Genomic DNA, 16,103 nt, shown 5'->3' with positions numbered 1-16,103 from the left:
CAGGTTGTCCATTTTATTGGCATAGAGTTGCTTGTAGTAATCTCTCATGATCTTTTGTATTTCTATAGTGTCAGTTGTTACTTCTCCTGTTTCATTTCTAATTCTGTTGATTTGAGTCTTCTCCCTTTTTTTTCTGATGAGTCTGGCTAATGGTTTATTAATTTTGTTTATCTTCTCAAAGAACCAGCTTTTAGTTTTATTGATCTTTGCTATCATTTCTTTCATTTGTTTTTCATTTATTTCTGATCTGATCTTTATGATTTCTTTCCTTCTGCTAACTTGGGTTTTTTTTGTTGTTCTTTCTCTAATTGCTTTAGGTGCAAGGTTAGGTTGTTTATTTGAGATATTTCCTGTTTCTTAAGGTAGGCTTGTATAGCTATAAACTTCCCTCTTAGAACTGCTTTTGCTGCATCCCATAGGTTTTGGGTCGTTGTGTCTCCATTGTCTTTTGTTTCTAGGTATTTTTTGATTTCCTCTTTGATTTCTTCAGTGATCACTTCGTTATTAAGTAGTGTATTGTTTAGCCTCCATGTGTCTGTATTTTTTACACATCTTTTCCTGTAATTGATATCTAGACTCATAGTGTTGTGGTCGGAAAATATACTTGATACAATTTCAATTCTCTTAAATTTACCAAGGCTTGATTTGTGACCCAAGATATGATCTATCCTGGAGAATGTTCCATGAGCACTTGAGAAAAATGTGTATTCTGTTGTTTCTGGATGGAATGTCCTATAAATATCAGTTAAGTCCATCTTGTTTAATGTATCATTTAAAGCTTGTGTTTCCATATTTATTTTCATTTTGGATGATCTGTCCATTGGTGAAAGTGGGGTGTTGAAGTCCCCTACTATGATTGTGTTACTGTCGATTTCCCCTTTTATGGCTGTTAGTATTTGCCTTATGTATTGAGGTGCTCCTATGTTGGGTGCATAAATATTTACAATTGTTATAACTTCTTGGATCGATTCCTTGATCATTATGTAGTGTCCTTCTTTGTCTCTTGTAATAGTCTTTATTTTAAAGTCTATTTTGTGTGATATGAGAATTGCTACTGCAGCTTTCTTTTGATTTCCATTTGCATGGAATATCTTTTTCCATCCCCTCACTTTCAGTCTGTATGTGTCCTTAGGTCTGAAGTGGGTCTCTTGTAGACAGCATATATATGGGTCTTGTTTTTGTATCCATTCAGCCAGTCTGTGTCTTTTGGTGGGAGCATTTAATCCATTTACATTAAAGGTAATTATCGATATGTATGTTCCTATACCCATTTTCTTAATTGTTTTGGGTTTGTTATTGTAGGTCTTTTCCTTCTCTTGTGTTTCTTGCCTAGAGAAGTTCCTTTCACATTTGTTGTAAAGCTTTAACTATTTCTTTACTGATTATACTTTCTCTTTCAGGACATGTTACTCATACATACATTGGCATTTACTTATCAATTTATGTGAATGCTTTATGCTTTATTTGATCAAGACATTAACCTTTTTTTTGTAATTCCTGCAAATATTATTATCTTGGTCTGTTTTCATTTTTCATAATATTTAATGTACATAAATTCTAAATCCATTAAATCTACCATAATTTTCCATAATTACCAAAGGTTTCATCGTACATAGCAGATAGCATATTAAACAAGGTGCTCATTAATAAATGAAAATTAATAAATTAAAATCCTTACATGAATTCCTGGTAATAGTAATTGTAAGCATGTTCATAATCATCCTAGTGAGTCCTGGTATTGCTAATAAATTTTTAGAGATGTTTTAGCACTGTTGGCAATTAATTCCTTCAAATTATCTTTCTTGCTTTCTGCTTGTTGCTTTATATTTTCTTCTTCCTCATCCTGGCCCCTTCTCTAGACTTCTCTTAGGTCTGAAATGTCAAACTTGTCTTTTCTCCCCTCCAACTATTTATTCAAACTTTCAAACACTCAGAAAAGTTGAAAAATTTTTTTCTCTCTCCATATATATATTTACATTCCTCTGTGTGTGTATATATAGACATGGATACATATGCTCATATGTTTGTTTTGCTAAACCATTTGAAAACATGTTATTGATACCATGATACTTTACTCTTCAGTACTTCAGTTTAACTTTGTTCCCCTGCTCCTTCTTGTGCTAGCCAGTCTCCCTTTACAATCAACTGTTTATTTATCTCTTCCTTTCCAATCCCATCCCACCACCGCTGGCGTCTCGCCTCAAGTTCAGCCAGAATAAGGGAGGCAGTGCAGCGTTTAAAGGCCGTGGACTGGAATTGGCTAGATCATGACAGTCCTGGCTTCGCTTCCCACCAGCTCTGTGTCCTCAGGCATGTTATGCAATCTCCCTGAACCTCCTTCCTCATTTGTCGGAAAGGGGGTACAGTAATCCTATCACACATGGCTGGAAGAAACGACATGATGTCATCAATCTCTTAGCTCCAAAGAAGCATCCAGTAAATGCCTTGAGAGACGGTGAAGGATGGACACACAGACAGAGCAGAAGTTCAGACACACATGCCTGCTCAGACACCTGGTGCTGCTCTCACTGCTGCCGGGGGAGAAGTGTAAAGTATCTACCGTGCCTTTTGAAATTCTCTAAATTTGTCCCTGTATCCTTTCCCAGCCATATTGCCTCTACTAATTTGTACACGTACTTTTATCAGCGTAAATCATGTCAGCAAGCATATGTGGTGCATCCACTAAATGCCAGGGGCTGCTCTAGGTACTGGGACACAGACCTGAACAGAGTGTGCCACTCAAGGAGCTCACAGTCTAATGAAGAGAAATATATGAAAATAAATCTTACCATATGAATAGGTATGAGCTACAGCAGAGGTGCATGCAGGGGCTGGAGGTGGGAGTAGGACAGAGTATCTGCCAGGGGAGTCAGAGGGTTTCCAGAGAAAACCTCCTCTGTGTGTTGTCATCATGAGGCTGATAGGAGTGTGACGGACAGAAAGATGCCAGCTGGACACAGGCTAAAGGATACAGGTGCTGCAGACGGAACACGTTTGTGTTCTGAGGGGACACAGAGAGGGTCATAGCAGCCTTCCCAGTGCGAGGGCTAGCTTCTCTAATCCCCAAGTTCTTCATGGAGACGAGAGCCCACTGGAGCCTCCTGGCCTTTCTTGAGAACAGAACAGGGATGTTTTTGTTTTTAATCGAAGCCTGGTTGATTTACAACGTTGTGTTAATTTCTGCTGTACAGCAAAGTGATTCAGTTATACATATCTACATTCTGTTTCATATTCTTTTCCATTTTGGTTTATCACAGGGTTTGAAGATAGTTCCCTGTGCTATACGCAGGACCTTGTTGTTTATCCAACCTATATATATAATAGTCTGCATCTACTAATTCCAAACTCTCAACCCATCCCTCCCCCACTGTTCCTCCCCCTTGGCAGCCACAAGTGTGTTCTCTATGTCTGTGAGTCTGTTTCATAGATAAGTTCAATTGTGTCATATTTTAGATTCCACATACAACTGATATCATATGGTATTTGTCTTTCTCTTTTTGACTTCATGTAGTATGATCTCTAGGTCCATCCATGTTGCTGCAAATGGCATTATTCTTCCTTGTGGCTGAGTAGTATTCCACTGTATACATGTATCACATCTTCTTTATCCATTCATCTGTTGATGGACATCTAGGTTGTTTCCATGTCTTGGCTATTGTGAATAGTGCTGTGAACATGGGAGTGCATGTCAGAACAGGGTTTTTATCTCCTTCCCCTCCCTGAAGCCCTCCTTCAGTTTTTCCAGAGACTAGCTTTGTACCTGTTTGCTCCCTGGAGCAAAACCATGTAACAAGCCCAGAAGTGTTACCTAAGAGACTGAAGTTCACATCCTCAGTGAAACAGCCCCTAGCAGACCCCAGCTTCAGGTCTGCTAACTGTTACTCCCACCCTGCCTCCCAGTCTCTTTGCTGTGTGTTCCCTTTGCTTCCAATCATCTCTCTTCTCCACCTGTACCATGATCCAGCCCAGACGTTGTCTCCTTTCTAACGTCTCCCAGACCACCTTCTCTAGATCAGGTGAATAACATCAGGAAAGAGGGACGGCAGCCCGTTCACATAGGTCTTACCTATTGGCAGCTCATTTTCTAAATCAGATCTGCCTGTGAATGGAAGGCTGGGAGGAGGCCGAGTTTCCTCCTGAGGAGTTGAGGGTCCAGATGATCAAAAAGAAAAGGACTCCGAGAAAGACAGGTTGAGATCAGATCAGAAAGGCCAACATCTGGGATTGCTCCAGTTAAGGGAAAAGGAAGGCTCAGAACGCTGCCATTCTTCAAACAGACCAAGAAACCTGGAAGCTGAGAGCTGCTGGGGCTGAGAGAGCCCTGAGCAAGAGGCCAAATGTTGCTTCAAGACTGACGCAGAGGAAGCTAAGGACTGTTCTAGGCATGCTGAGGGGTCCACTTGGCTTCTGCTGTGTTTGGAGACCTGCAGGGCTTCATCAGCTGGGGCTTTCACTGAGGGCTCTGCTGACCCTGATGCAACAAGAGTTCCTAGTGACCGTCAAGCCTGGGTCCTTGGGTCACAGAGGTGTTGATGAAGATAATCAATAAACAATCAATAATAAGAATAGAAAAGAGTTTTATTTGAGCCAAACTGAGAATTAGCCCAGAAGCCAGCTTCCCAGATAACTCTGAGAAGCCGCTCCAGAGAAGCAGGGTTTTCAGCACAGTTTCATATCTTGTCAGAACAAAGAACCTTGAACAAGTCAGGGATACATTTCTTCAAGCTTTCAAAAGCAAACAAACCAGACTAGCACATATACAGCGAGTCAGTGTGGCCTTGGCACCTGGGAAGGGAGTCTTATCACTGAAGGAGAACCAGCATTGGCATCCCAGAAAGGGAGGCATTTAATCTTTATTTTTAATATGGACATTCTTTTCTTCTGGTCAATGCACCTTTTTCTTTAATAATTAAAGCAGATGTACAATGTATGTGTGATAGGCCTCAAACAGGCTGTTTTAGTTAGCATAAAATTCAAGTTAACTCGTGTATAAGCCAGAATGACTTCCCTCTATCTCAATATGTGAAAATTTCTTTTATCAAAGGCATAGAATGTTCCACTGATCTTTCATCTGTGTTCCCCTGGTACTTGGGGGAATCTTCTCCAGTCTCAGGTAAGAGGCAGGTGAGCCCCCTAGAGCATCATGTTTGAGGGATCCATGACATCTGTCTAAAGGCCAGATCTGATTGACACACATCGTGCTCATTTGTATTTTACATTTACATTTAGTCTCAAGAATATAGTTTAGGTATCCTGAATTCAGTTATGGGGAATTTGGGCATAAAAAGAGCTTTCTGTTTGCTTAGGAAAAAATTAGAGTTAGACCCAAATGTTCGTGTTTTGCCCTGAAGTAATAGAGGAACTTATTTAGTCCATTGACACATAGGTCTGTGTGTAGAATGTCAGGAAAGAGGAATTGTCCAGAGCAGGTGCTTCTACTCTGGGATTTGTGATCCCTGGGAGTTCATGGAGTAGCTACTGAGAAACCTGCAAACCTCTGATATTTTTGTGTGTGTGTATTTTTCTGAAAAGAAGGTCCATACTTTCATCCTAATCCAAAAGGGGTGTATTTTTCCAGGGAGATTAAGAACCATTTTCCATAGAATCAAAAGGATCCAGACCAGATTATAAGCATGTTCCTCCTTTATGTGGGAGAATACGAACATTTACACTTAATTTCATGCATCTTTACAGAATTTGTGATTGTGGGAATGGAGATAGAAAAATAATTTTCATTGTGGTTCTAAGGCTTTGCCATTGGTATCCAGAAACTTTTTGTAGTGAAAAAGAAATAATTAGGAAAAAAATGCCAAGTTTTAGGCTCAAAACAGAAATGCTTTACCTTGAGATTTTCTACCAAAGCCTGTTTTAAAATAGATATTTCTCATTTATGGATCCATCGCCCCTCTAAATAGAGCACATTTGAATATTTTGTATTCAGTTCCAAAATGATTGAACTTTAATAATTTTTCATAGAAATGTGTGTGGTTTGTGTTCTTAGTTCCATACCTCCTCCCCAAACCATCACACTTAATACTGACCATAAAACTAACTGAACAACTTCAGACAATGGTACTTTTATTTATTTTTCTTTTCCTCATTCTTTTTTTTTGTGGTACGCGGGCCTCTCACTGTTGTGGCCTCTTCCGTTGCGGAGCACAGGCTCCGGACGCGCAGGCTCAGCGGCCATGGCTCACGGGCCCAGCTGCTCCGCGGCATGTGGGATCCTCCCGGACTGGGGCACGAACCCGTGTCCCCTGCATCGGCAGGCAGACTCTCAACCACTGCGCCACCAGGGAAGCCCCATTCTTTTTTTTAAATTGGGGTATAGTTGATTTACAATGTTGTGTTAGTTTCAGGCGCACAGCAAAGTGAATCAGTTATACATATACATATATCCACTCTTTTTTTAGATTCTTTTCCCATATAGGCCATTACAGAGTATAGAGTAGAGTTCCCTGTGCTATACAGTAGGTCCGTATTAGTTATCTATTTTGTATATAGTAGTGCGTATATGTCAATCCCAATTTATCCCTCCCCTCCCTGTTATCCCCTGGTAACCATAGGTTTGCTTTCTACATCTGACTCTACTTCTGTTTTGTAAATAAGTTCATTTGTACCCTTTTTTTTAGATTCCACATATAAGTGATATCACATGATATTTGTCTTTCTATGTCTGACTTACTTCACTTATTATGACAATCTCTGGGTCCATCAATGTTGCTGCAAATGGCATTATTTTGTTCTTTTTTATGGCTGAGTAATATTCCATTGTATATATGTACCACATCTTCTTTATCCATTCCTCTGTTGATGGGCATTTAGGTTGCTTCCATGTCCTGGCTATTGTAAATAGTGCTACAGTGAACATTGGGGTGCATGTATCTTTTGGAATTATGTTTTTTCTGGATACATGCCTAGGCGTGGGATTGCTGGCTCATATGGTAGTTCTATTTTTAGTTTTTTTTTTTTTTTTTTTTTTGTGGTACGCGGGCCTCTCACTGTTGTGGCCTCTCCCGTTGCGGAGCACAGGCTCCGGACGCGCAGGCCCATCGGCCATGGCTCACGGGCCCAGCCGCTCCGCGGCACGTGGGATCCTCCTGGACCGGGGCACGAACCCGTGTCCCCCGCATCGGCAGGCGGACTCCCAACCACTGTGCCACCAGGGAAGCCCTATTTTTAGTTTTTTTAAGGAAACTCCATAGTGTTCTCCATAGTTGGCCATACCAATTTACATTCCCATCAACAGTGCAGGAGAGTTCCCTTTTCCCCACACCCTCTCCAGCATTTATTGTTTGTAGATTTTTTGATTATGGCCATTCTGACCTGTGTGAGGTGATACTTCATTGTAGTTTTGATTTGCATTTCTCTGATAATTAGTGATGTTGAGCATCTCTTCATGTGCTTTTTGGCCATCTGTAGTCTTCTTTGGAGATATGTCTGTTTAGATTTTCTGCCCATTTTTTGATTGGGTTTTTTGTTTTTTGATATTGTGCTGCATGAGCTGTTTGTATATTTTGGAGATTAATCCCTTGTCAGTTGCTTCGTTTGCAAATATCTTCTCCCGTTTTGAGGGTCAGAAAGTGGTACTTTTAAAAATTAGCTAGAGCATGGCCCATTATGCAAAGCACAAACTGTCTTATTTTGTTATTTTAGAGAAATTTAATTTATTGAGACTAGGTGATGCATGCATTTGGTAAAAAAAAAAATCTAAAATTAGAGCAGGGTATATATAATAAAAAGTATATTTTTCTTCCACTGCTGCCTCTAACCACAGCTCTCTTCTCCGGTAGCAACCCCCTGTTTTGGGGCATCTTCTGTAGAATGTTTTATGCAGAGTATTCTCTTTGATTGGTTATTGGGCAAGACTTCCAAAGCTGATATTTGACTCTTCTTCTCAAGCCCTTAAGAAAGAAAGAAAAACAAGTTTTTAAATTTCTAAACATATCAAGATATTTTGAATCACAGTCTTTACACAAATTGACCCTAAAGTACCTCCCAGGGTTTCAGTTTACTTTCTCCTTTTTTTTTTTTTTTTTTTTTTTTTGCGGTATGTGGGCCTCTCATTGTTGTGGTCTCTCCCGTTGCGAAGCACAGGCTCCGGACGCGCAGGCTCAGCAGCCATGGCTCACGGGCCCAGCCGCTCCGCGGCATGTGGGATCTTCCCGGACTGGGGCACGAACCCGTGTCCCCTGCATCGGCAGGCGGACTCTCAACCACTGCGCCACCAGGGAAGCCCACTTTCTCCTTTTGCTTTACTATTTCACTACATTCTAACGACTTGAACCTCCTATGGCATTGTCTGATCTTTTAAATTTGAGAACATTATTGCAAAATGCAACTATGGTTCAGATAGAAAATTTTAACCAAGCATGTCTTTGTGGTATAATTTTAATTTTTAGGTATTAAGAAATGATAAGTTTGTTGAAAATTCAAACTAATATACATGCTTAGTAATGTTAAAAGTATAAGAAGTATAAAAATACTTCTTTCAATTTGAATAGAGATGTTTAGTTATTATGACTACGGGATACCACATTGATATCATGCTAGTAAATAAAACATGGGAAATTCTTTTGGCATTAATTTTATAAGCAGTTATTTCTGTAAATAACCTCTATCCTCTGCATTTCCTGAGTTGATGTATATGTACCAATGGAGGCAAGCATCCCTTGTGGTGTAGATGACCTTGCATCCATGGCCCTTGAGAGAATAAATATTTATGCTGACAGTGCAGCTGTCATGAATTGAGTTCATAAAATTGGGTTTTTTAATCTGACATATTATTCTTGCTTAATTTCATTGTGCTGACGATGGTCGCAGTGCTATAAATCAGGGAGTGTTTTGCCCATAAAAGAAAAGGAGAGTAGGAATAATATGAAATATGGCCTTTGTTTTTATTAAGAGTGTTTATTCATTTGGGTACTTGTTTTTTTTCAGCTGCTAGTTCCCTGGATCTTATCATTTTTTAAAATAGATCTATGGTGATTTGAGGTAAGGGGTAGCACAAAGCTCATAAAGCGAAAATGTGAAACAAGTGAGGGGTATTGTTAAAAAAAAAACACCTATTTTTTAAATATATAAAAGTAGGACACACGTCTGCAAATTCAAACAGTACAGTCAAGGCTGACTACATAATTTTTAGGGCCCAGTGCAAAATAAAAATGTAAGGTTCCTTTCCCCAGAGGAAAAAAAATGTCATTAATGGTGCTAAAATATAAAAGCTTTTTCCTTTCTTTTTCTTTCTCTATCTGAACTCATCATGTTTCTTATTTGCTATTTAATGTTGTTCTAAGTAAAGAAAAATTAAAAATTATTAGCACAGGTTTACTCTTTATTTTTCTGTGGTGCAATGTCAGTTTTAGATGCAAACGTAAGAATATTTAACTTGTATGTGGAATCACTGAAGTTACATAATTTGTATTTCCTAGCTTGTACATGCATATGTGTTTCATTTTTTACCAGAAGAGTAGAAACCGTGCACAAAGCTGATTCAGCTGGTTTTATTTCTTTAGTCCTTGGTACACACACCTACCCACACTCTCCCTCTTCAGCATATTGCACTATCTCCTTTGCTCATGAACATGCACCACTGTCCCACTGGACTTCACATACAAAACACACGTTCAAAGATAAAATTATTAAGAACTTCAAGATGGTGACGGCAGAGCATTAAGCTTTCCAGAGCCTGAGCATGGGCCCTGTGCCTCCTTATAGGTCTCATGCCCGTGGAGCCAGCCCTGAGCGTAGAAATGCATGAAATAGAAAGTAAGCCTCTTCCTTTTCCATCCCCACTCACACTCCCAGCTCCTCTTACCAGAGGAAATTATCTTGTTTCTTCACTAACATTTCAGCTGCTATTTAACAATGGACGTAGCTATAGATAGGTAGATATAGGTATAGATAGATAGATATAGGTATAGATAGGTAGATACGTGCACGTAAAGTGGTAGATTAAATATGACCACAAGTTCTTTGCAGCTTTTGCAATCAAGAGGTGGAGGCTGCTTTCCTCCTCTTGAAGCCAGACTGGCCTTGGGACAGGCTCTGACCGACAGTGAGATCTATGGGAGTGGTGTGACTTCTGCGTCGGCCTGGAGAGGCCCTGTAGTTTCATACTTGTGCCCTGGGAGTGCTTCCTCCACTGTGCAGAGATGCCCAAGACTAAGAACGATGTGGTGCATCCCAGTCGTCTCAGCCTCACCAGCTGAGGCCGAAATGAGAAGTGAGTCCATAGCCCCGCCCCGCTGATGGCAGCCACTTGAGTAAGCTCAGGTGATGCCCACAGAAGAACCGCCCAGGGAGCCTGACAGAATTATGAGAAATAATAGTCATTGTTTTAAGCCATTTTAAGTTTGGCCGTGGTTTGTGATGAGCAATAAAGATACAAGGGCATATACATGAAAAACATTTAAACTTGTATACGTCCATAAATGGATTACATCATTCATGTTGTATCTTGCTTTTTTCCACTGAGAGACCCTTCTGCCTCAGTCCATTTAGATTAACCACCTTATGCTACAGAGTTTTCCGTTGGCTGGATTACTATAGTTATTTAACCTATTACCCTATTGACAGTTATTTTGGTTTTTGTTCTCATAAACAGTGCAGCAATGTCCGTGTATACGAACATTCTTGTACGTATATCTGGATGTACTTTTGTGGAGTAAATTCTTACCTATGGAATTATATGGACATTATGTGAAATTTAAAATCTGGTGAATATTTTCTCATTACACTCCAGAAACTCTGCACTAGTTTGTACTCTCCTCAGTGTATGAGTATACTGTGTACCATTTCTTCAACACTAATTTCAAAGTTTAAAAAATTTGCTGGAGAAAAAGAAGGGGTCTTATTATTATTTTGTTTCCTTAATCATGAGTGAGAGAAAGCATCTTTTAAAATATTCCTTGGCAGTTGTTTTTTTTTTTTTTTTAATCTCTGAGTGGCTGGTTCCTATCCTTTGTCTAGTAGTCTGTTGGGTTGTATTTACAGTTAAGATTGTAAGAGCTCTATGTAAATTAATGTCTCCTTTTTTGCTAGATGTGTTAAAATAGCTTTTCCGAGTTTTTGTTTGAGATATATTTTGTGACCGGGCATTTACGACTGGAAAAACATTTCCTGACTTGCTTTATGTTTTTCTTCCTCAAGACATTTCATTCATTATTTTTTTTCCTCTAATCTCTTTCCCTTGAACTATGCCCCAGTTACACATCCCTAAAGACATATTACTATAAAGCAAAACTTTAAAAAAGGCATTTTGTTGTCTACCACTTCTGGAAATTAATTCATCCAGTTACTGTTGTTTTTATCCTTTTGCTACTGGTGAGATGCTCCTTCAGGAAGCTAATCCCAAGTTAGTTGGTTGCTGGATCTGTTGGCTGCAAAATACAGTTCCCAGCAGTAATTCATCCTTATCTATTTGGGGAAAACTAAAGGGAAGAATGCATTTTAAAATTATATCACATGCTGTTTTTCTTGGCCAGATCAACGATAGGCGTTCTGTACAAGGTCCCTCGTTCTCTTTACAGATCAGATACTTTCTGTGGGATTGTCTTGTAGGGTTGAAGCTAAAAATTCTGGGTAAAGAGTTGAAGTAATTCTACTTTCGTGCCTGGACCTGATCATTTCCAGGTGCTCAATGCATCGCCCATCAGTGGTTCTAGAAAAACAGGATCAAACCATGTGTGGAAGACAGCAGAGGCAGCTTCAAAAACCTCAGAGGAACGAGTGTTTAAGACAGGGTGTATAGGGACTTCCATGGCGGTCCAGTGGTTAAGACTCCATGCTTCCACTGCCGGGGGCACAGGTTTGATCCCTGTTTGAGGAGTTAAGAGCCCACATGCCACATGGTGCAGCCAAAAAAAAGAAAAGAAAAGACAGGTGTACATTATGAAGGTGGAGAACTACTCAATTAAACACTTGATTTGGAGACTAATGCTAACGTGGTGGTGAAAGGTGCTGGTAAACAGGCCAACAGAAGTTACTGAGACCCTCTTCCAGAAAAGCTTTTTAAATGTACAGTAATCCCCCTGTGAATAAATGTTTATTTGTAAAACAAAAAATTCAAACAGCTTTTAACCTCTATGGGAAATGAGAAACTCTTCAAAAGATTGGTTTTCAGTAAAGGGAAATATCCTTCCTTTAAACATAAATATCTTTGAAAGTAATTCTTATAAATTTATGTTCTACTTCCATTTTTTCTTAGAGGAAAACAAAATTTAATATTTTACCAAACATAATGACTATGTCATCCTTAGGAGTTTGTGACTTTATTCTCTCCTTCTGTTAGCTGATACCCTCAGAGGCTTCTGAGCTGAGTAGGAGTTTTTACCAGCACACTGAATGGCACTGATGTGTTATGGAATTCTATTGTTTTCCTGTTTTCCCCCTTGCTCCAAATTGCTAGCTCTGAGTGTTTACTGAAGTCAATATTCTTGTTACTGGAAACCCCCTCTCGCCTTCCCCTGGTGCTTTTTCTCTGGCAAAGGTTGGGGAACAATAGGGCCACCCTTTTTATTTATTTATTTTTTTGCAGTACGCGGGCCTCTCACTGTTGTGGCCTCTCCCGTTGCGGAGCACAGGCTCCGGACGCCCAGGCTCAGCGGCCATGGCTCACGGGCCCAGCCGCTCCGCGGCATGTGGGATCTTCCCGGACCGGGGCACGAACTTGCGTCCCCTGCATTGGCAGGTGGACTCTCAACCACTGCACCACCAGGGAAGCCCAGGGCCACGCTTTTTAGCATGGCGTCTCAAGCAAGAGTAATCAACCCAAAGAAGTGAGTTGTGCACACTCATAGCTGTGCCATCTACCAGCTGTGATGTATGAAATAAATGTCACATTTGTTTGGGTGGCTTAGGTGACTTATGTGCAGCCCTTCATTGCATTCAGATTGATTAGGAGATCTGTACAAGAGACCTGGATTAGTGATGTATTGCCGAAGTGATTTATAGAATATCATTGCTACATTGTTCCTCAAGCTGCAAACATGTCCCATCCTAATATGCAAGTTCATAAATGAATAGAGGGGGGCAGTTTCTCGGGTGGAAAGCACATGGCCTGGGTGTCAGACAGACTAGGGTCAAATGAGATTTTACTGCTTCCTGGCTGTGTGATATTGAGCCAGAGGTTTGCACCCCAGTTTTCTCCCCTATATAATGAGATAAAACATAGCTTGTATTGTTAAGAATGTCTGAGTGTCTAGCCCATAGGTAAACACTGAGTGAAAGAATTTCATTAAATGATAACAACTTTAGATATATAACTTGATATTAAATGTGCTTTATGAGTGTAAATCATTAGAATACATTCTAAATGTTTATGATAAATTTAATCTCTTACCCTTATTGATACATAAATAAATATACAATGATAAATTGCTTTAAAAACCCACACAATTATTTAATAATAATATCTCTTAACCATTATCCACTTCCTGTTCAAAAGTCAAATTCTCAGTGGCAGTGGAAGATTGGGGTCATGAAAGAGCTAAGGCTACCCAGGTTTTCATTGCTCTAAAGTTTTCATTTTCAGATTAGAATGTGGCTCTACAGCTGGAAAGAGGATGAGATTGAGCATCTTTCTTCCAAACTCTGACCTTGAATGAGGGTGATCTTTCTGGCCATTCCGGACCTTCTGAATAAAAGTGGAAGGTGGGGTAACTCCTGACCCATAGTAATGGAAATATACTCTCCCTGCAATGAAAGATGTCACATCTGGGGTAGACTCGGCTTATTTGAAAAATGCAAATTGATAAATAGCAAACAATCTTGGCAACAAAACTTTTCACAGTAGCTTTCTTTGGGTGCCCAAAAACTTCTCATGTGTGGACATGTATGTCTGCATAAATATGTGCAAAACGCACGCACTTCTGCCTACTTACACTGAGTTCTACACCAATGACTATCACTCCCAAGCGATATGCCAGAATAAGCTGAAGGAGGATTAGGTCTCTGTGCTTTGAGATTGGAGCTTTGGTGCTTTGAAACCACCAGAAGTCACCTGGGTATGGGGTCGGTGGAACAGGCCCTTGGTTGTAGCTCTTTGTCACATGATGTCTCAGATGTGAGACACTAGTGTACACTCACAGCCCCAATCTTCCTTTCTGATGGTGTGATTAAACATGCTCTGTTTGGGTGTTGCCTGGTAGTTGAGAATAATAACACTGCTTGGGTAGGACGGGTATTGTCCTGAGGCATGGCATCCTTTTGACTTCCTCCCCCAAATGGAGCGCTTCCTGCTTTCCAGCTGAATGATGAGTCACGTGAAGAGACTTGAGGATGTGACACAGGAGATCACTTAGGCCATAATTATTTGAGTGGCATGAATGACAGATTGCTTTCATGTGCGCATATCTCATCCAGGTAGAGCCAGGAAATGCAAGAAGGGCTGGAAATAGCTCATGGCTACATGGGAGCATCTTTGATGCTAGTGCTTTCAACATCCAAGTGTCACATCAAAGTAGTAATGTTTACCAGCGTTCTTATTGCTGATCTGAACATTCTGATGTTTTTTCCTATATCTTGTGATTTCTGGCAACTGAGAAGCATTTTTAGAGTTAAATCCGAGAGAGTCATCAAGTGTTTGATATATGCCCGAGATAGACCTATATGTGCTCAGTGGCACAAAGAAACATGTGGCCAAGAGAACCGTCATGTGAGAAAACTCCATGGGGTATGTAAGGAAGATGGCTCATATGGTGTGTTAAACTGTGTCCTTCTACAACATGAGCATTAGCATTAATTATATGTCAAGCACCATGGTAAGTGCTTCTATATATTATTTTGTTTAATCCTAACTATGACTTAATGAGGTGATAATAATAAACATAAGATTAGCTACATGCCTAATGCTTACTGTGGGTTTGTCATTATGCTAATTAGGCACCATATATATATTGTCTCATTTAATCCTCCTAATAACCCTGGCCAGTAAGGATTATTAACCCATTTTATAAGTAAGAAATCTGAGACTTGGAGAGATTAAGGGACTTGCCCAAGGTTGGATAGCTAGTAAAGTGAAGGAGTTAGCATTTAAACTAGTCTTTTCTGACTTTAAACCTCATGATTTTGTACCACATTGTTTCTCTCTTGCTGTCCTGTGATAAGCAATATTAGCAACAACCCAGCCAACCAACCAATTCAAAGCTGTAATTCAAAGCTTTTGTAAAATCTTACTTCCCGCATTGAAACCCTTGAGCATGAGGAGAGTTATGTTCAGATTATCCTTGGGTCCAAATTACTCATTATATGTCTTCCGTTCCATTAAGTGTCTGTGTTTGCTTGCTTTTTGTTTCTGACTCTCTATTCCTATGAGAGTTGGTTCAGAGGTTCTGAGAAGGAGAGTAGCTACTTCTATGTCTTTGAAGAAAGAGTTTCCTCTAAGGAGGAAAGCTATTCTCTTAACTGAGCATGTAATTCTGGAAGGCAGAGGAACAAGTGGACAGCCACCTGGTAGGACAGATCAGCCAAATCAACCTGGTTCGTAGTGCTCTGTTTCTACCGCATCGCTTGTGTGATCCCTATTCTACCCACTTAATGATGAATCCCTTGATTTTTCGGTCCTCTGTGCTATTAATTTTTTATATTTTTATTGTCCACTTTATCTTCTAGACTTCTGTGCAGTGTTGGGGTGGTCTACTCAGTAATTGCCAAGTCTTCAAGGACTGAGTGGAAAGTTCATAACAGTGCCTCTCACATCATAGGCCCTTAATATTTATTAAATAAACAATTGTAAATACAGATGTATATTTTAACCAAAATTAGTATTATTCTTTTATAGTAAAGAAAATCCAATGGAAAAACACCAAATGAAGCAGCCTTCTCCTTCCTCTTCAGGCCTTTCTCAGGGACACTGTCTTGAGATGTTTTGGTAGCTCTAGTGCTTCTAATAGTTTTTACAGTTGAGAGGTAGATCCAGAAGCAGATTCAAAGTGCTTAGAAGGATTTCCCCAAGGCCACCATGCAAGGCAGTGGCAGAGCCAAACCGGCCTCAGTGTTTCCCCATTGCTTGCTCAGGGCTCCCCCTTTAGTAGAATCTTTGAATAAGAGTTAAAAGCAAACGTGATAAGGTAAAACATAGAATTAACCACGTTTCCGCAACT

General features: G+C 40.0%; 1 protein-coding gene across 1 annotated transcript in view; it reads left to right on the top strand.

Moving 5' to 3' along the window:
- The window catches only part of RAPGEF4 (Rap guanine nucleotide exchange factor 4), a gene marked incomplete at its 5' end in the record, with an annotated part of 314,253 nt that overhangs the window by 87,248 nt on the left and 210,902 nt on the right, over positions 1 to 16,103 (top strand).

Source organism: Mesoplodon bidens (assembly GCF_964165515.1).
Source record: "Mesoplodon bidens genome assembly, chromosome: 8".
Lineage (NCBI taxonomy): Eukaryota > Metazoa > Chordata > Mammalia > Artiodactyla > Ziphiidae > Mesoplodon > Mesoplodon bidens.
Note: the sequence above shows the minus strand (reverse complement) of the source record. Positions and strands in the feature narration are given on the sequence as shown.